This window comes from Mya arenaria, chromosome 12 (assembly GCF_026914265.1).
Source record: "Mya arenaria isolate MELC-2E11 chromosome 12, ASM2691426v1".
NCBI lineage: Eukaryota > Metazoa > Mollusca > Bivalvia > Myida > Myidae > Mya > Mya arenaria.
This window is the reverse complement of record NC_069133.1, coordinates 35,209,549-35,234,347: the sequence shown is the minus strand read 5'-3', so window position 1 is coordinate 35,234,347 and position 24,799 is coordinate 35,209,549.

Here is a 24,799-nt window from a genome sequence, read left to right as displayed (position 1 = left end):
CATTAAATTATTGGTGAATGCTAAAATATTAACTGTGGTCTCCTCTAATCTCATAATGTAAAAATACCATGTTTTATGCTCATTTCTTTCAAATCAACTCGGTATTTCTCATAAGAACCTTTGTTTTCGACAAGATTTCTGCATCCAAGCGTCAGATCACATACGACTTTACTATCATGGAAGTCAAATAGACTTATTTTATTTGCATGTAGAATGTAAGCTTTTTATTTATACTTATATATAGCTATTATAAATATTTTGACAACAATATGCTATAATTTTAAACTGTACTATTATTGTATATAATATTATTTATGTTCTATGTCTATCAATGTTTGGATATATTATGAATATGTCCAGCCATGGGGAAAATTAAGATATTGAGTTGAGTTGAGATGGGAGAGTAAGTGTGCATCTTTAAATAGTTACTATAAGCTCATTTTGTTAACGGTTGTTATAGCTTACATACAAACACACGCACAAAACGTACAATAAAGTCACGTACGCAAGCACGCGTAAAAACGCACCCCACACACCATCCCACACTCAAGCACGCGTGCACACGCATGCATATATGCGCACGCGCTCGCGCTCTCGCACACACACACACGCACGCACGCACGCACGCACGCACGCACGCACGCACGCACGCACGCACGCACGCACGCACGCACGCACGCACGCACGCACGCACGCACGCACGCACGCACGCACACACACACACACACACGATCATACGCACGCCCATACACACGCACGCGCACACGCACATACACGCTCTCACACACATGTACGCTCTCACACGCAGGCATGTATGTACACACGCTCGCGCGCACGCGCGCGCACACACGCACGCACGCCCACACGCACGCGTGAACAATACGCACGGCAGGGACATTGAGTGCCGGATAAGGTAGCTATGTTGGCTTCTGTATCATGGGCATTGAATGCATCGCCGAAAGTTGTCTAATGAATTTGCTTGTACGCACGAGAAGCTTTGATTGCATGGTAAAGTCAGGAAAACAAAATAACTCGTTATGGATTAAAACAAACAATGCATTGATTAACAAATTAAACATTTTACTGCACTAAAACATTTACTTTAAGATCATCATTTGAGCCATTTGGAACATATATTTTATCATAGTGTGTGTGTGCGTGTGTGTGTGTGTGTGTGTGTGTGCGTGTTTGTGTGTATGGGCGTGCGTGCATGTACGAGTATGTGGGCGTATACGTGCGTTCATGTGAGTGCATTTGTGTGAACTATAACAACCCTTAATAAGATGAGATAATAGAAACAATTCATTGTGATCATTTACAATCAGTGCAAACACAAGTATTAAACACAAATACGATTTACCACAACTAATACTATTGTTTTAATATGCCTTTAAGAATAAATACATATCGAAAACAATGGTTCTTATGAAGAATACCGAGTTTAATTTGAAAGAAATATGAGACCATAGTAAATCCTTTAGCATTCACCCAAAAAAATGAATCATTTTTGCGCTTTCTACTATTAAATAAACAGTTACAATCTTGTTATCAGTGAATAATATTTTGTATGAGTTTATTATTTAGTAAAAAGTAAGGGTTTATCAGTCAAAATAAATGTTTGTTATACATGTGGAATATTGATTTGAATAAGAGTTTCACTTTAAAATTTTAGTGTGTTTTAAATTAACGCCGATTGACCCCGTTATATATTGACCACATGAGTCATTTTCTTTCTGTTCAAAGAATGACCGATCGTTTTTTAACGTCAAGAACTGACCATCCCCCACCCCTCCCCAAACCGTTGCGTAACAAATGACCCTCGTTGAAAATGTTCAAGAGTTATATTCACTACCAAACTTAGTCAATAATATGGTTACCAATATTAGTGGAATTTATTAATTGTATATGTTTTTATTCAACGATAACCGATTGACTCCATCAAACTTAGATTCAAAACACTGAACTCTATAGTCGCGTATTTTATAGATCTGTATATTATTACATTTTTCTCCGATAGTGACATTCAGAAGAAAACTTGGATGATTTTAAGGGGAGGGGCAGCACCCCCTCTACTGCCGGGATCCGTTTGTGCTTATTACAATGCAGATTTCTGTCGATTATCATTTTTTGGTTTGTTAGTTATATTTTGTGTAGGAAATGAGTGTCACACACTGGATTTACTATGCTTTTGCTTAACTGCAGATCTCTACTGATACTTATTAAAGAAATTGGTAATCAATAAAGTAGTAGAACCGTTTATTGTTGTGTTATTACTGTAGATGTATATATAAAAAAACAAAGCACTAATCAGCATAGTCACAGCTCATAGCATAGTGACTGGAACGATTATTGATGTTTATTATCAAAATATTATAATTCGGCAAATGAGATTGCTTAATAATTAGGAAAGCCTCTCATTAAAATAGCCGCCAGATTTAAGTCATTGATTTATAAAGCTGGTTATTCAGCGCCCGTCTTGTGTGGAATTAGATATTTTGTACAACAACAATAACAAATATCCCTAACATAAAACTGATCAGACACTCTAAGATTTCTAATCTTTCCATTTAATAAACAAAAACAATTCGATTAACGTCATGCTAAACGTTTAAATACACTACGTATTGAAAAAGAAACAGGTATAGGGGTTAGATTATTTGATACTGCGCAAAAACAAACTCGGTGAGGTACCCTTTTTTGATATCAGGCGATTTGTAATAAAACATTGAATACATGTATTTAAAAAAATCAAAAATTAAGCGAGCAGTTTTTTCAAGAATTAAAGAAAGGCGCACTTTTTTCAGCGAAACACGAAGCCGTTTTTCCCGCGAAAAATGACGTTATAGACGAATTTAGAAACAATAACGTTCAACAAGAGAAAGAAAAATATATGAGCGTGAACGTTTTCACAAGACGCACTTGAGGTTTAAATTTCTTAGCGGTAAACGAAGAATTAATGAAACTATCGGTTATTGTTGCTTGAACGCAAAAATATGAGAGACGTCTCAAAATTGACGTCAGTGGTATATTTTGAGGAGTCATTGTTTCAAAACCGTTCCGAATATTGAAAATGTAAAAACAGACCCTAATTGGGCATATACTCTTCTATTCGTATACCAAATTTCAGACAGTAACTTGAAAAAAAATTCATAGTCGCGTTCCATACTTGAAATGTCTGATGTCGTTTGGGATAATCATACACGGGCTGACGAACATGTATTGATTGACACATTTATTCAAAGTGAAAAATAACCTGACTACTACACACTTATCACTTCTAGTACCAGACGCAGCGGCGGCAATATATTGCTTCCATTTGATGTTAGAGTTCCACGATGCCGCACACGGCTTTAATCAAATTTCTTTCTTCTTCAAGTATAAAATCGTGGAAAATAATCCCAAAAGAGATCCAAAGTCTGCCAATATTTAAATAAAAATTTATAGTCCCTTCGGAATAACTTCGATTCCATCACAGTGTTACCATTGTCATCGCTTCTCAAAAATTTAGCATGCTAGGCCCAGAACTCATTGTAGTAATCTTAAAGAAGATCTTTACTCCAAATATTTTTGAAGATCCATTTTGTACAGTGAGGAGAAGTTGAGACATCTGCACACTATCTTCTGTAAAACGATGAACAAAGTAGGGTTGAATATCTACAAGCGTTTGCTCCAATCACCGCCCCTTCCCCACTTCTTGTAAGGTGTTCATAATGTTTTTATGTTGAATTTTATACAATATAGAAACGCTTTTCACTGGATTTCATCAATTCATACCATTATTTCTGGCTAGGAAATGGGCTCGATATAAGCCTTCCTCAATCCTTTATTTGTTAATAAATGTATTATGTGTTGCGAAACAACTGCTTAAGCCAATGAATGAATTAGAAAAAAATCAGGCAAAAATAACGTTATTGTTATGCATTTCTTAAATCATTCCGCTCCTATTTCTTTTAATTAGATCAAACACTGATGTTCCTGTCATAATCATAATTGATTGCGTGTGTTTTTCGGGGAAAATAACAATCAGTTATGACAAAAAGTCTATTTAGGTATTAAGCAATTACATTTTCAAAAAGAATTCCCCTCATTCCCCGAGCTGTTTCAAACTAATTATAGACCTGTTTTGTTGACACTTTTCTGCTATAAAAGCTTTGTAAACAATTAACTGAGCTGGCATATGTTAACGCAATAAGGCAAGTTTTCAAACATATTCTAGACTAATGTTTGTAATTGTGTTCATAACATCTTTTTCTTATATCAGGCTCGAAACAAATATCTGACGCATGAGTTGAGATAGTATGAGCAAGGTTTTTGCTAAGTATCAGGCTAAGAATAAATATTTGATCTGATCCATATGGCTTCCATTTCAAAAACATCGCAAATGTTAAAAAGAACATGAAACGATACTTTAGAATCATAAAAACATATTTCTGATTAGTTGTCGCATGCATTTGTAACAATTTAGTATAAAAAGGTATTCTAGTATGTATGAATTTGCTGGTTAAACAATTATGATAAACAAGAAACATACCAGTCTAGTTATTTGTCTTGGTCAAAAGACAAGGACATGGATGTTTCTGCATTTTTCAAATCGTCTAAAAGTATAGTAAGACTTTGATGCTCAAACATAATTTTTGTATTGTCTTGTATTCGCTTAAATAAACCATGTGCTGTCGTAAGAGTGGTTTTGATTAGAACGCCGACAACGTTGAGCCACTCCAACGCGATGAATTTTCTCAATACGGGACGGAGAACGATTTGATCAAATATGTTACAATCAACACAGACACACAGGTCTCAGACTTACATGGCAGACCCGGAAGTAGTAAACAGAAATACTTTTCCTTAAGAAATAAAAGTCTGCTTATTTCAGCTATGACATCTTCCAACAATCAACAGTTTAAAGAGCTGTGTAGAATGGAAGAAGGGTCAAATCGCTCTTTATAATACTGCATGAATATGTGTATTTTACTTATTCAACACAACCAATTTTGATCATTTTTTAAACCATTGATTTGTCATTGATTTATCATTTATCCGTAGAATACATGTAGCATATTTTTTAACACTACCAGTAATTGATATATTGTCGGTCAAGACATTTCTTAGTCTTAAGTCATGTCAGTAACTATGTTGCTCTTAGTTGAACTCAGTAAACACAATAATTATTTCAGTTGAAAAAGAATAGTAACATGACTTTATGTGTGTCTCACTATGGTTATTTTGGCCCAATGACCAACGACTAAAAATGAATTCTCGATTAGGAAAATAGTTGCTATCTACTTGGAATTAGTTAAATTAAACTTATGTAACAAGCATTTATTACCAGGAGAAGTATCATTGTTTAAAGCGCTTATTCCTATACTGATACGTACAAGGAAGAAAAATAAACATATTGTTTTTATCACAGCTCGTAAACATATGATTGTAGATAATACTATTAGTTATTTACTGGTTGAGGTGGGGGTATTGATATTCCTAGGAACGATACCGTACCAAGGAAAGATTTGCAGCAGTGTCATTGTTTATCGCCAATGTAACGTTTGTACAGATTGTAATATATTCTACCAGATAATCCTAGGGTTTGGGTCTATTCAGAGAAATTTTTCATCTAGGATTGAATTACCGCGGTGGTAAACGATCTTTATCAGCATTCTTTAGTACAAACGTATATTGTCTATTACCTTTCTTTTACAATAAATACGCCACTGCTAGAGACTTCGATCTTTTCCTTGGTTGTAACTCATTATAAACAATGTAAATATATGATTTATCGTATATGTACGTGTGTTAATTTGTATGAACAGGCAGACTTGCAAATCTCTTAGGAACCTTTTGCGTGCTTCATGTTATATACTCGAGTGCCCTCCTAAGTTCTTACATTATGAACACGCTAAAAATGCGACAAATCATTATAATAACAAATATACATGATATTTAAATAAAAACAGGATGTATTCTTATTCTTACGTAAAGATATGTTCAAAGGTGAAAAAAAAAAAAAAAAAATTTCATTCTTACTTTTACTAATTTTCGACAAAAACGTTTATTTTCACACTTTTAAAAAAGTTGTTTAACGACATACCTTAAAACAAACAAGTGTGTATTGCTTTTTCACAAGTGATTGTTGTGGAAACTTTGATATATTTTTGTTAGAGTGTTTTTGAACACCAGAATACACAAGCAAATATCGGGATTGGTAACACAGAACCGGAGCCACATGGAAAGCATCTATCATACAGTACTGTCTTTATTTCCTGACACAGATCAACTTAATATGTTTCAAAACAGTAAATATGGCGCAACGAAAGATTTTGTCTTATTTCAAATTAGATAAAAACGATTTTTTTACGCATCTGGACTTCAGTTACTCCTTTACTGACGCTATTATTTTATATATTTTAAAGCATATCTATTCTCTGTCAGTTTATCTATTGATGTCTTCTTACGACCGTCTGCAATTTTCAAAAATGAAGAAAAATCTTATTCGTGTTTGATGGTACAGACATCTAATAGGAGGGAGAGGAAGCCCGTTGAGTAGTATAATGTCATCTGTGAGACAGTGGGGGTACAGAGACAAGCCAAGAACCATAAAAAAGAGCAAATGGATTTTACATTGGCATACATAATTAATTTATAAATTTATTTATGATAACTTCAAGGGATCTAACTCATCATTCAGTAAATAATAGGTTCCGAGTTTCTAATTTTAATAGTAATAGTTAACCGTCTCATTTTGCTGTTCTCACAGCGTGATAATTTCACAGATAATTTATGCAAAACTTGGATCTTGCCAGTATCTTTACAAGCTTTTTCCCCGCCCTACCTCATCCAAATCAAAGGCCAATCCTTTATTAACCATATATAGCTTTGTTTTTATTCCTTTATAATCGCTATTCAAAAATCATATGTCGTCGTCAAAGTGGTTTCAATGTGAAATGATAACAATTCTAGGCCGTTGCAAAGCGATGAATATTTATGTGAAAAACTACAGAAACAAGCTCAGTTGCCAAAACTTTAAACATAAAACCCGTTTAATGACACAGAATAAACGCGAAAGACATAGTACACACAAAAAAATAATCACAAACAAAAAACATGGAACAACAGCTCAAAACTTCACAAACAACACAGTGTATATATATATACTATATACAAAACTAGGTATGTTTATCTATCAAGGATTGTTAGGATGAATCCTAGAAACACAAGAGACTAGCAGATCAAATTTGTTTCAAACAGTATAGACTCACAACCCTCCGACTGACAGTGCTGGAAGTAGCAAACAGAAATACTATTCTTTAAGGAAAAAAACTCTGCTAGTTACTGCTTAAACGCCCGCCAACAATCGACGGATAAAGGGACGAAATAATGTATAGAATGGTAGAAGGGACGTAGAACTGTATATAGTATTGCATGTAGATATATGCGTAGAATTATGTTACATATGCAACATTATCAAATTTAATTGGTTTAACTACATCAGTGTCCTATCATTGTCCTTTCATGTATCCGTAGAATACATGGAGCATGTTGTTATGCAGCACAATCTTTTGTGAATATATTGATATTATGTCGGTAATGGCATTTCTATGTGTCGTTAATTACACAAATTAAACTCAGTTAAGACGGTATTTGTTTCAGTTCAAATATAATATTAAGATGTCATCTTATGTGTCGCATCATGATTCGTGTGTTTCCACAACTTGGCTCAAATTAAGAATTCTCGATTGGAAAAAAGGAATTGCTATAAATTCGGGATAATGAACGTAAATAATGTAAAAAGCGTTTTCTTTACCCGGAAACATAGCAGTGTCTCCACTTCTTATGCATATTATATTTTGTCCGGGTCGATGCAGACCTACGTGGACTTTTCCTTAAACTTGTAAATGAATTGATTCATGCCAATCACGTGATTTTATGCAGAAATAAACATTGTATGTCTATTACTATATCGCATGTATTCTTACCTAGAACTATCATGGAAACCAAACTGTTTTTAAGGTAACCTAACTTGTATATTAAAAACAAATTTCAAATAACATTTCCGTTTTCATTTTTTCAAATTGTCGATTTTACTGTAAACATCCACATATCCATGACGTTATATTCCCGGCGCCATTGATGGCAGGATTCACATAGGGAAATATATAATTCAGATTAAAATCACCATCTCCTACATCTGCAACAATACATGAAATACAAAAAGAAGCTAATTTAAAGAATATGTCATGCATGGCAAAACAAACACCAGTCATACATTCTTTGAAACGAGTCGAGATATTTGGCGACACGGTGACAAACATTTTAGAGTTAATCAACTTCGTGATCTCGAGTTAAAGTTTCATAGGTGGTTTCTAAACCTCATTTTGAAAAGAAACTTCACATTTTGAATTCCTTCGTAAACGGTGGAGTGCCAAAAACAAGACAAGCGTCACCTCTGACACTGTCAACATCGGATTCTGCGTACAGTCCTAAGGTTGTGTTTATATATATATAGCACTTCAGTTTGGTTTTTTACGGTCGTACGGACCGTTGATAGTTAGTAAGCAGGTCCCCGCATAGTTTTGTCGCATTTACGTAACTTTGCGACTGGATCGGTGTAATTAAAATGACAGACAAAATATGGGTAATGCAGAAAAGTCAGTAAATGATTCGATTAATTTTTGTGATGATTCCTCATAATGTTAGATTATCCTGTAAGTTAATACAAAACAAATTAATGTTTCAGTACCAATTTTAGAAATCTCATTTGCTATCAAAAGGTATCGCCTAATCTCACGAAATCAGATGTAGAGTACTTATATGTAAATAATTTACCAAAGACATGTAATCAGATAATGTCTGTATATACCTAAATATCATGCAAAGGTACAATTATGCTGGTTTTATTTTAACAAGATAAGCAAATCAAAAAACTCTTTCCCGACTGAACTACTCTGTGTATGGCATCGCGATCCGTCCGGAAAACAACACTGTACAGAATTAAGTAATTTTCGTTTTATATCGGATTTCACGGAATGCTCCAGGAATGAGACATTAAAATAGAGCTAGGTCCTTCAATGTAAACTATTATAATCAAATAAGAAATCAACACGGAAAACACAGTTCACCAACAGAGTTCAGAGTAATCTAGTCTTCGGGTATTGACATTTATGTCATCGACGCATACCAATGGCGTAAGTGTTATCCGGCTTGTTCAATAGTAAATTATCCTGTTTGGCGCACAGGTCATTTTGGTGTTTATTATCAAGCCCATCTGTTTAACCGGATTTAATTGTTTATTGTTTTCAGGAAATAAAAGCAGTATGTTTGAAATTCATTTGTATACCGTTTTGCAATATTTAAGGGGTTGTATTATTTGAAGATGGGTTTAATCGTGCAATTGTTTTACACATTTCACTTATTGAATGTATTGTATAAAATATATGTAATACTTTTATTGCATTAGTATAGTTGTTGGTTGGCAGTCAAGCTGTAACAAGAGTGTTCCACCATATGCAATGTTCTTTGTTGGTATGCAAACGTTGCTTAAGCATGTTCAAATTATATGCAACATTTGAGAACTTGTATAATATTAGATATAAGATATCTGTTGAATATATTTTAGAAAAGTTGCTATACTGAAAACGTTTGAAAAAGAACCCATTTTTTTGTTTTTTAATTAGAAGCTTTTTGAAAGTAATGGTAGGCAGATCTTTGTCATCAACTCATACCATCGGTTAAAGTCACATTATTCTTGTTTAATATTTAGTTATCCCGCTTGACGCACACAGTGGGACGCACGTGCGTCACTGAGGGTCTCATGATCATGGCCAACCGTTTGGTTTTATTTGTTCTTTTGCTTTCATGAAATAACACTTCATGCTGCTTATGATGGCTTAAACGTAGTTTAAAAATCAATAGTCAAAACAGACCTTCATACTGGGGATTATTTCTTAAAACTGCTTTATTTGAAAACTGCTTTATTTGAAATTTTGTCCATACTTGGAAAATACTTACAATAACTATCGATTAAAAAATGTTGCTTTGTACACATATCAATTTTGGCTCTCTTTTGGTCGTCGCCGTCGACGCCTTAAATTGCGACGATTGATTATAAAAACGTGTACTAACAATCTATTACTAACATTGAACCCGAACAACGTATATATGTACAAATGTACTAAAATAACCGTATGGTTTCTGTCAATACCCTTTGTAATAGGTATAAAGTTATAAACACAAACAATGTGTTTTCTTGTAAACATTTTAAATCGGTGTTTGGACTGAAAACAACAAGTAGCTCAATATCAATGTCATTGTCAATATTAAACATAAAACATGTTAGGTCTCTTTTGTTCTTAATATTTGAAAAACAGTCATATGCATACATCATTATCTCTAACAGAACATGTAGTGGCCCGAACCCATAACTGAATGTTAAAGTTGTGCTGGAATAAACGTTGGGTAAAGGCAAGTATAAAAGTCGAAATAGTGCTATTTAAGAGGTAACGTTTTTGTCGATGTGTGGATCAAATTCACTTTGGTTTAAAATGGTTTCCTTTGTCGTATGTATTGCTTTTTTATATGTGCAAAATGAATGCAGACTATTTCTATATTATCATGATGTGGTCTTGCTTAATGACATAAAGATCAAATGATAAAAGCCAAATAGCAAAACGACCGACTACATGTTAACTATAAATTCCATTACACTTAAAAAGAACTAGACAGAACTTCGGATTGTATATAAAGTATATTGAGTACTGACATAGCCGTATTGTTTCTCTGATGACCGTGGACTCAAAGTGAAACAGACATAATGTGTATGATGTGTATGATTGTACATACGTTACTTGGGCGATACTGATTAAAAGCAACACTTTACCCAACCCAACAATACAATGTCATTGTCATTAGTATTCCAACAAATTGTGTGGTCTCTGTTTTATTGTATCCCCTCAAAATGAATGCATAATTACCTCTTAAGGATCATGATAAGGAATCCATCAATGAATATTCAATTGTTATGCTGGAGTAGACGTTGAAGTAAAGCAGTTCTATGAAATCAGGCAAATAAGTGGAGGATATTACCCCATCAATACCGGAGAATCGACACATCTAACATACCCGGCTGTAGAGAAATGAAAGCGGGTAAAAATGCAACTAACTAGAACGAAATAATTGAAGCAGTGCTATTTAAAGAGCAATGCTTTTGTAAATGTTATATTGTGGAATCACAGATCAAGAATATTTTGGATTTAAAAAATTGCTTTAAGAAATACCTGAACGTTTTTAATTACAAATTAACTGCTAAGAACTGCTAAACAATTGTGAAAGAAAAACAGCAACAACAACATAAATACGACAGAATACTGGTTCTGCTAAATCCGAAAAACACAACCTCGTTTGCATTTTGTAAACGATAATCTGTTTCCGGATAAAGCTATCAACTGATGCATTATTTATGACCAATAAAAGAACAAATAAGCGATATTAATTATATTAAAAAAGAGTAAAAGTGTGTGCTTTTTAAAAATGTTTATGACCTTCATTTTCACAGAACAAGAAACACATTTCCGTTATAGTCCGGCAGCGGAAGTCGAGTACCTTGCATAGGAGTGTATAGAAAATGTTTTGGGGTTTTTAAGTAGCTTTGACCCTCCAGTTAAGGAATCCGTTTGATGGCCTCGCGCCATCCTTGGGGAAATCGAGATATTCAAGATGGCGTCCAAGATGGCCGCCAAATTTAACCCAAATCACCAATTAACTCGTAATTTTGTTTTAATGATTCAATTCCTGTGCAAAACTATACCATAAAGCATTTATATTGCAAACCGATCAATTCTAAAATATTTCATACCATGTTTAGGCCATTATGGCGTCTAAAATGGCCGCCAAACTAAAATAATTGACAATTGAGAGAGGTTTTGTTGCAAATACCATCAATTTTTATGCACATGCATCTCGTTTTAACATAACAATGTATTTATGCAATATAGGTATCACAAATAGCATTTTAAATACACATATTAACCAAGATGGCATCCAATATGGCCGCCAAAAAAGTATAAATTAACACAGACTAAATATAACGGGCACAATCGTTTACAGATGTATAAAAAAGTAGCATTTTTCTTTATTTAAAATTACACTGTAGTTGATGGTATGTATTAAAAGCTTTAGAACAATTACTACATCAGTTCTAACTTAAATAGGGAACTCAGTTTGACAATTCAAAGATTTATATATTCGTTTTGTTTGCTTATTGTAGCAATTTTCTTATGCTTGACATTTACTAAATATTGAACATGACATATGCGCATTGTTGCAACGACAGCAAGCGTGTTGCATTGGGTATTTGACTGACATAAACATTTTATCATTTAAAGCACATCATATGAGGCCACTGAAATTTGTTTTGGTAATATTATTGGGACCAAAGATCGCGTGTCCTTTTTTCCCAACCAGTTTCAAACGGGTCCAGGTTTGGTTGATCTGATTTAACTGCACAATTCCAAACATACGTTTGAAAATGTGCTCGCTTGATATTGTCATTAAATGCCTCTGTTGTTGGGGTAAAGAAGCAAGCTTTGGTGCACACTATGTCGCTTTCCTAACCTAATACCTTCTGTAGAACCTCTGACATGTCGTTGTCAACAACTTCCATGTTGTTACATTGCGAAATGAAACGAGTTGATCCTCGGTTGACTGTCGAGTAGTCAGATGTTTCATCTCAAACACACACGAGTGATACTCGCTTTCAGTACCTTCAATACTATGCCCTTAGCTATGCTGTAGCAGCAAGTAGTAGTATTCGATCCTGATAGTGCGTGTGCTGCAAGTTAATCTGGAACTATACGTTTGTATTTGTTGACCGTGGCTGTTATATCTGTCAATAATTTATCTTTCACAGGTCATTCCGTAATTGTTCCAGGTAATGGTGAAGAAGAAGTGCAAAGCTTCGGTATCTTCTGAAAGTACTCAAATGTCTCCATCATTTTCCTTTACTATACTAACAATTTGATGGGCAACAATGTTGTCAGCTTCTTTATGTGTGTTGCGCATGTCATGACGCGTAATTATTACAGTTGGTGTAACTTCAATTGGTGAATCTTCATCTCCAATAACAACAAGCACTCACATGTCTAGGGAATAGAATGTTGCTACCAACATAATCTCTTTCTGAGGAGGAATTTGCATTGCAGTTGACAACTGATGTACGCGCTACGTATGTGATCCTCTGTTTTCCCGTGTTTCAGTTTCTGTGCTGTATTGCCTGTATCTGGCGAAGTTAAGTAGCTGTCTATAATTATCGATGTTACTTGCTTTGTTGCAGAACGTGCTGACACCTGAACTTGCAAATACTTTTTCAGCGCATATTTGGATTTGGCAAGTAACATTCAAAACATCGCTGTTGGAACATGGGGCAACTCATAGGTTAGCAACCTTTCAAATCAAAGTCACGTGAGCTCGCTTGAAGGCCGATCACTCTTGTGAAAATTATTTATGTCTTAAAGACCTTCGTATCATCAGTTTGTATACCCTTTCGTGTTTCAGCTTGTGTTCTGGGCCCGTATTCACCTACGTCCTGAGTCTGAGTTAGAGACTCAGGCTCAGAAAAGCGAACATTTAGTGTTGTTATAAAAATGCTATAACATAAGAATATATTGCCAATAGTTATATTAGAGATATTTTCAAACATAAAATAATTCAGTTTTTTGAGCCTGAGTCTTAAACTCAGACTCAAGACGTTAGTGAATACGGCACCTGATCTTGCGACTTATCATGACATTGGAACTCCATGACCAACCAATTTCAAATTCCTTCATTTGTTTGATTCCAATTACAACATCTTGATCAACATTTACAGTTTCTGGTGCTATCTGACCTGTAACTTAGTTGATGATTTCATCAGGGTAATTCGATGGCTCCAATGGATTTATACAGTCATTTATCGCTCCTTGCAGTGATCTATGATCGTTGCAGTCACTCAATATATTTTATAATACTCCAGGGCTTGTGTCTGTAGGTTGAATTGTAATATCTAAAAACAGATTGTACTTCTGCATGATCTAACGGCGAAAAGATCCCGGTTTGAGTTTAGATACGTTATTGTCGATTTATGAAGGTCGTATGTCTCACTGGTTGTGTGCGAAGCATCAGATATGATGAGAATTTATAGATATTGGCGGTTAATTGTACACACATACATTAGCATATACCACTTTTTTAATCTAACTTATGAAATTGAAGACGTGAATCAATAACAGCCAACATAATATCGGTCAACTACCGTCCGCATATGAAACAAACACAAGAAGTGTTAGGACATGTTGAGAAGCACATTGAGATGAACCATGTCTGAGCCTTTGCTTTCTCCATCGTTGGATACGTACACGTCTTGTCCTTCTAGACTACATGATTTATTGCTATTTCTAAAGTCGGACTGCTTCGTGTAATATTCACATACTTCGAAAAATATTTTGTGTCGAATAAATCCGTTATTTCCCTAATTGCTTGCTGTCTTGGGTGTGATCAAGATGGAGAATATGATCTATGGCAGTGATGGTTGATTTAAAGGCACTTTGTGACAAGGCTTTACGACTGGGAGTTGAAATGTGATTTCCCATTTTGCACATCAAATTGATTTAAGTACTTAATTGTATCTGCGTAATGCACTTATTCTCTGAAAAGGTTGATAACGGAAACAGAGACTGATTGCTTTTTTTAACAAAAAGGCTTTTTACAGCAAAGTACGACCTACGAACGTCTAATCATTGCCATCATCATCATTTATTAGGAAGGCGTTGACATAATGTTTTTACCATTGTCTTCAATGAACCGTGTGTAGTATTTTGTTTTTACAACTACCTTCTTAATTATACGTTGGGAGACATGTCTGGTTTCAAGAGATAGTTTCCTTGGTCCGTGATTAGACTGCCTTCGGTTCTTTTCAAACGTGTATTCTCCATAATAATAATATGATGCAGATAAGTTTGGCTTAAAAATGCAGTTCGTAGCAAGACAGAAGAACAAATGTCTTTTTGCAGGAAAATGGGTGGTTAAAATTGATAAATGTAAGGCGTGTTGACGTCATTACAATTCCCTTTGACATAATTGCAAATTATATCAGTCTTAAAAAATGTATCCCCTGTATGAGTAATCACAATATGTTAAATAGTTCTAACAAAAACAGAATAAAATGTGAAGTTTAAAATTGTCTGAATAAGGAATCAGAATTAATAGTACAATAAAATCTAACAAGAATGACTCTCCCCTTACAACCAACCGATATATGACAAACCGGAAGAAGCAAAAAATTGCATGAATCATATATTCTAGTCAAATTTTGTAAATGAAAAGCGTCAGCGCAAACGTTATTTATTTATTTTTAATACAGGAATAGTTGCTACTTCGTTAAATATGATAAAAAAGACATATTCAAGAAACTGTCAGATTCTGTTGTTTAGAAATTTCGAAGAATAATTATTACATTAGGAATCTCACTTCAATTGACGTAACAGAACTTAAAATCTCAAATTTTTGAATTTTATGCATACATGTCTTTTTGGTTAACAATGCACTTTTAATTTTACGCAGCGCCATCATTATCATGATCAACACAAAACTCAATTAGTGACATACAACTCTACAAAGTATTCCTTAGTAAAGATCACCGAAGCACTTACCAAAAATCAATATCATACAAATTTATTGATTATTAAAACAGTTAAAAATATATTTTTATCTTTACCAAGTGGACAATGATAAAAACGGTTATAGAGTTTTATCGAGTAACTTTCACAATAAACTTGTTGTCTCAGATTTCCTTACAAATCAGGCACCTTAGCTTTTGGTGTACATTTAAATATATTAAATGATAATACGGCACTGTCATAGTCATACAATTTTTAATTTTCATTCACACACCTAGTATACGTCCATCATACTGTCCTAGCACCCAAGTATTAGACCATTCACAGTCGGTAAAACCGCTCTTGTTGATGTTGTTCTCATGTGAAGGGTGCAACGTTTCCACTCATTCTGATCTTAGTTTTGTTTTGTAAGCTCAAATTATATCATGAATTATCAAGAACGTGAGACAAAATCAACAATTGTTCAAATGCCATGCGAATTTGTCGCAAAGCTGGACCATTATACAAAAAAGAAATACAAGTTATGCCATGTTATAGTTGTATTTGTATACAAGATGTACCACACAAAAGCAACTGCATCAAACTGTACAGTTTGAATCAAAGCACTTTTTTATTTAAAGATTCGTTAAATTAGACTGAGATGGCAATAGGGTGCAGCTTAATAACATTAATAGTTACTCTTAAATAAAACTAATAGACATAGAACCAAGACTATACATAATACATAAAATGAAACACGCAATTCTGCAAATCAGATAAATTCATACATTCAAATTCGATATAAACGTCAAAAAATAATCAGAGACAAGAACTTAAACATGGTTTGCAACGCTTTCTGAGTGAACAATCTTAATATGATCTCAATCACATATAAAATAAACGGAAATAAGCTGGATTAGAAGTATAAGGAATTGAACTGAAAACCGGGTGGGTAACACAATCGGCATCTGGTATTTTGAATATTTGATCTTTTTTAGACAATGTAATTCACCCACTTAGTACTGTCAAACATAAATGTTGGAATAACCAATAACCGACCGATTTCTTAAATCGGTTAAGTGATTGCGGATGTAGTTTTCGTTGCGATCCATAATGATAGGGGCACTAGCAGCCAACCCTTTCACTTGCTCATTGACAAACCTTATCATGTATGCATTGTTTATCCTATTTTCTTATACTATGTTTAAATGTTAAGTTTTACTTTCCGTCTCTTTGTATCGGTAATGTTCCCTTTATCAACACAAAAAAGCCTATCCACCGAATAACAAAAGAGTTATCCACTTATGTCCTACTTAAGGAAAAGGGAAGAGAAAATAATCTAATGTTATTAAATTTCTGCTCGTTTGAATTGCGATGCAATTGGTAAATTTATCATGCCAAGAGTGACTGCAACATATTTTTAGTTAGACGATTGTTATATAATTGAACCAGTTACATGTCTAAATTTTGACGATGTTTTAAGTTATTTTACATTACAATGCGCTTTGCCGAACACTCAAGATGCAGTTGTCCTACACAATAGGCCATTAATATGGCCATTAACTCTCTGATCGCCGTCTGGATCATTACTTATCCATTGACAATCCCTTTTGTCATTTTCACTGTTAAGGAGGAAGCAAGGTTGAATAATGATCTACGTCAGTAGGACCATGATAAACGGGACTTGGAAATACTGCTCTGACAATTACTTGTCTGTCATATATTTCGTAGTCCCATTGATTATGTCTAATTGTCACTATGATGTGAGTAAATACTTGGAATAAAATGATTTCTTAACCTGATAGCATGTTCAAAAGTTGGCATGTACATTCTCAGTGCATGCAATCCAATAATTTATAGTTTTACGTCTACCAAGTTTATGATGACGTTTAAAAGACTTACATGTTTTAAAACAGACATCTGGATTAGGATCAAACCACCCAATACATGTGAGTTGGACTTAATCTGAAATCCTTTACCGAGACAATATTAAACAAAAACCACAAATACGCCCTCATAAGTCTTTTTAATGAAAACGTTGAACGCGTTGAAAGGCTGTAGGCGCGTCAAGCATGATGTTTTGACTGTGTAACAAATTTGTTCACAGGCAATAAAAATCGAATTTTATATAATTAACAAATTCTTCGTGTGACCTGTAACCGATAAGTGCCTGTCATAACCTGTGAATAGGTAATGTAAATTGATAATTTTTAACCCAATCGTATAATTTTAGAAATGTAAATGATTAACCTATATATACTAGGATATATGGACATTGCTTCCATTTTGCAATTATATTGTAAGTGTAAAGTTAATTTAATGAAACCCCATGATTAACCTATATATACTAGGATATATGGACATTGCTTCCATTTTGCAATTATATTGTAAGTGTAAAGTTAATTTAATGAAACCCAATGTTGGCTGAGAGCGTTTTGACTTCTTGTAATAGGTAAAGAAAGGAAGGATTTTTGGTCCACCGATTAAATTTTCTGCGTAATTATCTATAATGATATATTCTCCTCGGTTCCTCACCAATATTTATTTAAGTCTCTGCGGCTTTTTGTTCAATACAAAAAAAGCGTTGCAATCTTATGAGAGTGTTTAAATATATTTATATTTTAGTTCGCACTATTTTAAAAACGCATAACACCCTGAGTCCCATTTTGTTACCCCGGCGCACAATTTCACACAAAGTAGATCTGAGGATACCCGATTCCGATTTGCGCTTCTCAAGCCTGAGGACTAAAGCATATACTATCAGGCAGGTTTACACTAAACATTGGTTTGGAAATTGTATTTATGTATTTATACAATATTGCACGTGATACTGTTTGAATGGGTAATGCGGGGATGAAAGCAAGTTGTTAATGACATAAACGCTGATTCAAAAAAATGATCCTTTCATAGACTCCCTTTAAGTGAGGTCCATATAAAGTATATTGTATTTAAGTTGTGGGTGAAGTTGTGGGCAATAATTTCAAGTTACTGTTGTTTTTTTTGTAAAATTAATATGCCTTCTATGTGCATGAATACTTTATATCATATATCGAATTAAGTAATATTTGTTAAAAATGACATTGTACTTTTTTAAATGGCAAATGTAAAATACTGGTAAAGGTCATTGTCTTTGTCTGACAATCAATTAATAAGACAATAAGACGTTTATCAAAGTTTACCACGGAATGTGAAAAAGTGTATTCAGAAAAATGGCAGAAAAAGAGACGAATGCAGTTTACTGTTACATCAACAACAAAGCTTTTATCTTGTACCATGAAATAGGATTATAGCTACTGTTTTGCTCCTGGACTGTCCATGTATGCTTCATTGTATTGCGATATTCAAAGGATCGTCACAAAACAACAATGACCAGAAAGTGCCAAATACATATGACATATGTACATAAATACATGTTTTCCGGTGTTTTGGGGAAATTAGCAAATATTTGCATTCAATAAACGTGATCTTTATTAATTTCGTCTTTAAAATATCTGCGCGGAATATCATGTTTTGTTTTTTGGATATGAATAATTAAATACAGCCAACTGCTTCAACATATCCAAACATAATTGTTTGATTTATTTGGATGATGCCTGGCAATTATTTGCACTCATTTTCATTCAGTATGCAAAACTATTGTGTATTCTCCCCTATGCACTTGGGGGTAAGTCGAAAATTTTTCTTTCCTTTTGTTCAGAAATTTATGAAGGATTCGAAATGCTTTTGATTATCTTAACAGTCCCCTTATCCCATTGTTGTGCACCCAAGTCTCTGTTCTCTCCCTCGTGTCTTGTTTTTCTCCCTAACTAATAGTAACTCTTTCACGCCTTGCTCAAAGTAATACAAGTCTAAATATTACGCCGTGCATTAGCATTGTATATACTTAAATAATTTTAACCTTTTAAAAATAAGTATCTATTTATACATATATTTTCTATATCAAAGTTGATTCTATCGCTAATTAGTGTAAGTGAATTATCCGATGAGAAACATTATTAGCTTTCGTTCTTATTCGTTTCATATATCATGTATATAACTGAATGACATACAATATTGCACTGTTTGATATTTATATTGAATAGATTTTGTTTAAACTTACCAGTTTGAAAATGGAACAAACTATTTTCTGAGGAGAGTTATTATCGTACTTATATGAAAAACGGTTGCAAGTCATATTTAGTTCGAAGATTTTGGGAACTTGTTGTTTCACGGTATTTTGGTCATACTATTTTCTCTTAAAACTCGATGGTGAATAAAGCTTAAGGCTCAAAGAACTACTCTAATCCTTGGAATAAACCTGTACTATTGTCTATTTTGAGAGGCAATTAAAACGTACCCACAAACCCACAACCTCGTGACAAGCGGACATCAGTCTCGCCGCGTTGTTACGTCTCATTTATCTTTGGGTACAAACGAAGTTTGAACAAAATCGGATACAAAAATTACTAAGTGTATTGTGCCCAATTGTGTTATATGCATTTTTCACACGTACAGAAAGAAAAGTAGAAATATCTACCTTCCCCCAACGTTTGCATTAAAATATCATTTGTTTTAGCATGTCCTGCTTGTGCAAATACACACGCAATCAAGTTTTTAAGTCCACTGTGTAATTTCTGTGTCTGTTCATGCAAAGCTGAAAAAAGTCAGTATTTTTTCAAATCCTATCAGTCTCATTATGGTCGTTTAAAAAAGAAAATAGCCAGGACTTTTGTCTATTATACCTAACTAGAAAGATATTACGCTGGAAATGTTTATAAATTATTGTTCTTTTGAAAATAAAACAGAAATTGAAAAAATAATGAAAAAACAACAAAAAGGGTTAAATACTTGACACATATGCACATGCATTATTTTTGCGTCCAATTTTATTTTAATAAATTCATAAGTATGGTTTTAAAATTCGATTCGGTACTAAAATTCAATTTCCAAAATGGCATATCCAAAATGCGTATGATATGTAATGCCATGATTATGGCATTTTTAAAAAAAAGAGAACTCCCTTTAATTACCGATTTGTTTATTTATGAAATATCTGGAGACATAAAGACATCACTTATTGGATGGACAAGTTGCAGGTCGATGTTTTGTTTTACATTGTGCTCGAAAAAGTCATTTATAGATAAATGGAAACATTACCAATGCGATGCCAATTCAAACTAAGTACAAGTGATTTTGTTATATTTCAACCATTTTTTTAAATATTGAATTCGTTAGTAATTATTTACTTTTACGAACTCTTAACTGGTTACGGGAGAGAAACCTTTGTAAATTATATAAGATGAGCCGCCATACGTTATCTGCATACATAATATAATGTAAACAACAATGCACAAGCAACTGTTATCAAAGATCATAAATCCACCTCATTTACATTTTACAACATCGTCATCCTCGCCAACTTTCAGATGGACACAAAACAAAACAAATGTTATGAATATGCTAAAAGAAACCCACATTACATACATTCGAATAGGCATATACACGTTAAAAATCTTAATGTGGAAATAGGAGGGAGACAAAGTTTCTTCTGTGTCCAGTATAATCTCGAATAACAAATGCACGTGTTCAAGCGGCGGTAAAATACTAGCCGCTTAGTGATGTAAGCTCACTTACCATTACCATATACAGTGTTTGGTTTATAATCAGAACAGCTTTGACAGAGACAACCATGCATGGTTATACTAAAAAGTACGTTTTGTTCCGAACACATATAAATATATACACGGCGAATAAGGGGCCGCAGTCGGTAGAGCGTTGGACTGCGAATCGGATAACCCGGGCGGACCAGGTCACTTCTTTTGTAATTGGTTATGAAATCCTTCTACGACCATTCACACTGTACCACTGCTCCTGGCATGTACAGAAGTTGTCAGTTCCTTGCAGAGGTGAAGGCACCTAGTACTGGTTAACCGCCCAGGATAGGTGTGCGGTGGTTGAACTGTCACTCTGGGACCCTTCAATGTGCTTACGCCGGGACCCGGAGTATAAACTACTAACACCACCACCAAGGGGCCGCATTCACAACGCATCTTAGATTTTACAAACAAACAGTTAAGGATACATGGTGATATATAAACCAAATGGCAGACACTTCGATTCAGCACCACCTGCTTATATCTATTTTGCACAGTCGATCTTGATTATTGTATAGCATATTAAAGGGGCCACCGTATGATGAAATAGCTAAAACATATTGTCGAAAACTGACAAACTTGGTATAGATGTCTACAATGCATTGAAACAAACTAACTGAAGTACCACATAGTTTACAAGTAATTCATTTTCCGTTTTTTGTCGTAATTTGAAAAAAGAAAAGACTACTTGATATGAATACCTAGTAAAATTCATTCTTATATGTGATATGGCTAGTTGATGTTATCACGTGATATTACCAAGTTAGGTATATAGCTTAAATATTCCAACCGTTTAGTGTAAGCCTTCGTAGCACAGTGGATACAACAGTGGATGGCGACACCTGTTCGAATCCGGTTTCCGACTCGATTATTTTTTACATTGCGGTATTATTTTTTACAATTATAATATCAAAGGGTAAAACATTTTATTAACTAACTGTCCAGAGGTTCGTTATAGTAATGTCATGCTACACCATCTCAGAGTAAAACTGTCCAAATCTCATTTACGGATGTTGACAGAACCAATTTTATGTTTATGATGGATAAGGATTCAATAACGGATGAACAAAAGAATCCATTGTTAGACGTAATGCGCACATGCCTTCAAATTATAGACACTTTGACGGCATTGTCATATTATATGAAAAGCACAGAAGACAGAAAGTTAAGTTTATCAGACATCGCAACGAACTGAAGAGCTTAATATGTCACTTAAAGAAATTGTTGACACGTATTTTTCTTATTTATAAAGAAACGTTTTTGAAACAAATCATGATGCAGCCTGCTTAAATTTTCCTAATGATTATACTGTTTGAATATTATAAGGGTCCAACTCAAAGTGTATATTTATTTTTAAATTCAGGTTTACTTAGTGTTTGTTAAAAGACATTTATCTATTTAAATGTGGTCCTGTCTGATCCAAATTAAGAAACATTAGCCAGCGTTTGATACGCGAATCATATCCCAGACCAATGATCCTTAATTGATAATTATTACTTGTATTCACCGTGAATTACTATTGATTTTAATCATATTTATATATTAGTAAGAATATTTAATATTATATCTGTGTTTGTCGCCATTAAGGCTTGTCAGAAGTGATACGTCTTGGTACTTGTTCATTATTTTGACATTAAATTGATCTTACTGATACCACTAAAATCTTTGCTCATGTTTTATGTATGGGAGCCTTTTTATACGAAGGTCGTCTTTCGTGTGTTGCCCAACATAATGTTGAACTATGATGCATGAAAGGTTCCACTGTTGATTAATGTTGGGACAAGCGAGAGATTAACTACTTAAAAATTATTCTAAGCCTCAGTATACTTTTGTTTCGCTGACCATTACAAGGCGGTAGCTACACCATTAATATGTAAGGAAATGTAATGTAGTGGTATGCTGTATAGTGACGTTGCGTGTCACTCATTCGGTGCCTTTAATGCCTTGCGTATTATTTTACTGTAGGGTTTGTCCACGTACTTAACATTATATTATTGGTATGATTGTTTTAATAGTTAGTCTGGTTTTGATTGCTTGCTTTCTATTAAATGAATTGCCTGACGCAGACCAGACGTTGAAATTATTTTGCAAAGCTGTATACTTGTCTCACACGCTTGAGTCAATATGATTATCAATTGTTTATTCGATAAACGAATTTTGAACACATTTAGAATTCACAAACTGAAATGCCAAATCATTATTTGTTTATATAATTGTATTTAATGTTTATTATCAATGTGTTCCTTTGTCTGTCTAAATTGTTATAGATGAAACAAAGTAGCTTTTTTTGTGATGATACAGACATTACATAGGAGTGAGAAGAAACATGAGAGCTAAATGTTTATTATAAGATTGTGTTGTTGAATAATTTGATTTAATGGTATAACACTGGCTTTAATTACTCAAACCTAATATGTATACGTTTCATAATTACTTATTTTACAAGGAAATGTAGTATTAATGAACACTGTTTTGCACTCGTTTGTTTTGCTGGTGGTTTGCAGTCATGACGATGTGTAAGAGCGTTATAAGTATACATAATAGTGTTAATTTGTATGCAGCCAAGACGTATCTATAAGATAATATCATTTTTCTGAAGTATTCGTATCGTTGTTATGCAGACCTTATGTTAGAATGTTTCATGCTAATGTAATATTCTTATCATTTGTATGCATACGTTTCGTCAGAGTGTTTCATGTGCATGTTATACTCGTATCATAGTATTCAAGAGCAATTTATTAAAATAGTGTTTAGCGTTTATGTTATATTCTTATTATTGGCATGTATACGCTGCGCTCCAAGTTTATTTAATATTTTTATCGCTAGTATGCAGACGTTGTGTTGCAGTGTGTTAGCAGTGCTTGTTTACTCTTTTGCTATGTCTGTTTCATTCTGGTGGCCACAAAATCACATTTTATGACATATTCTAGATCAACGGTTACATATGTATTTTCATATTTACTCATGTTTAAGAGCTGAACAAGGTTTGTTTCGTTATGAACAGTTCAAGAAAGATATAAGTCGAAATTGAGAGTTGGTTATTTTTTAAATGTATTAAATTTATAAATCTTATGCATATATTAATCTGATTAAGTTAAAAAAGCAAATCGATAGAAAAAAATGTAACCTACAGACAATATTGAACAATGTGCATTTTGTAAATATGACAGGTTAAAGAACAATTATTTACAGTTAAGAATTTCTTTTTCTTTATTCAAAAGCCTTATTTACAAAGTTGGATAAATTATATAGCATGCGTTTATTTCTTTTACGAAAACAGATTTGAAGCTTTTAAAATAGAGTGTCGTTGAAGATGACAAGTTGAATAGTGATTAGAGTTTTGTTCACTCATATTTAAGATACTAAATATTGTTTACAAAATTGTCTTCACTATATCAAGCTAAACTTTATGAAATATATTATACACACAGCAAACATCTTTTTAACATCTTTTAGATGTAATCATCCCGATTGACCTGACCATAAAAACAACGTAGAGGCATAGAAGATGAATGATTATTTCCGTCCATTGCAGCTGATTAACAA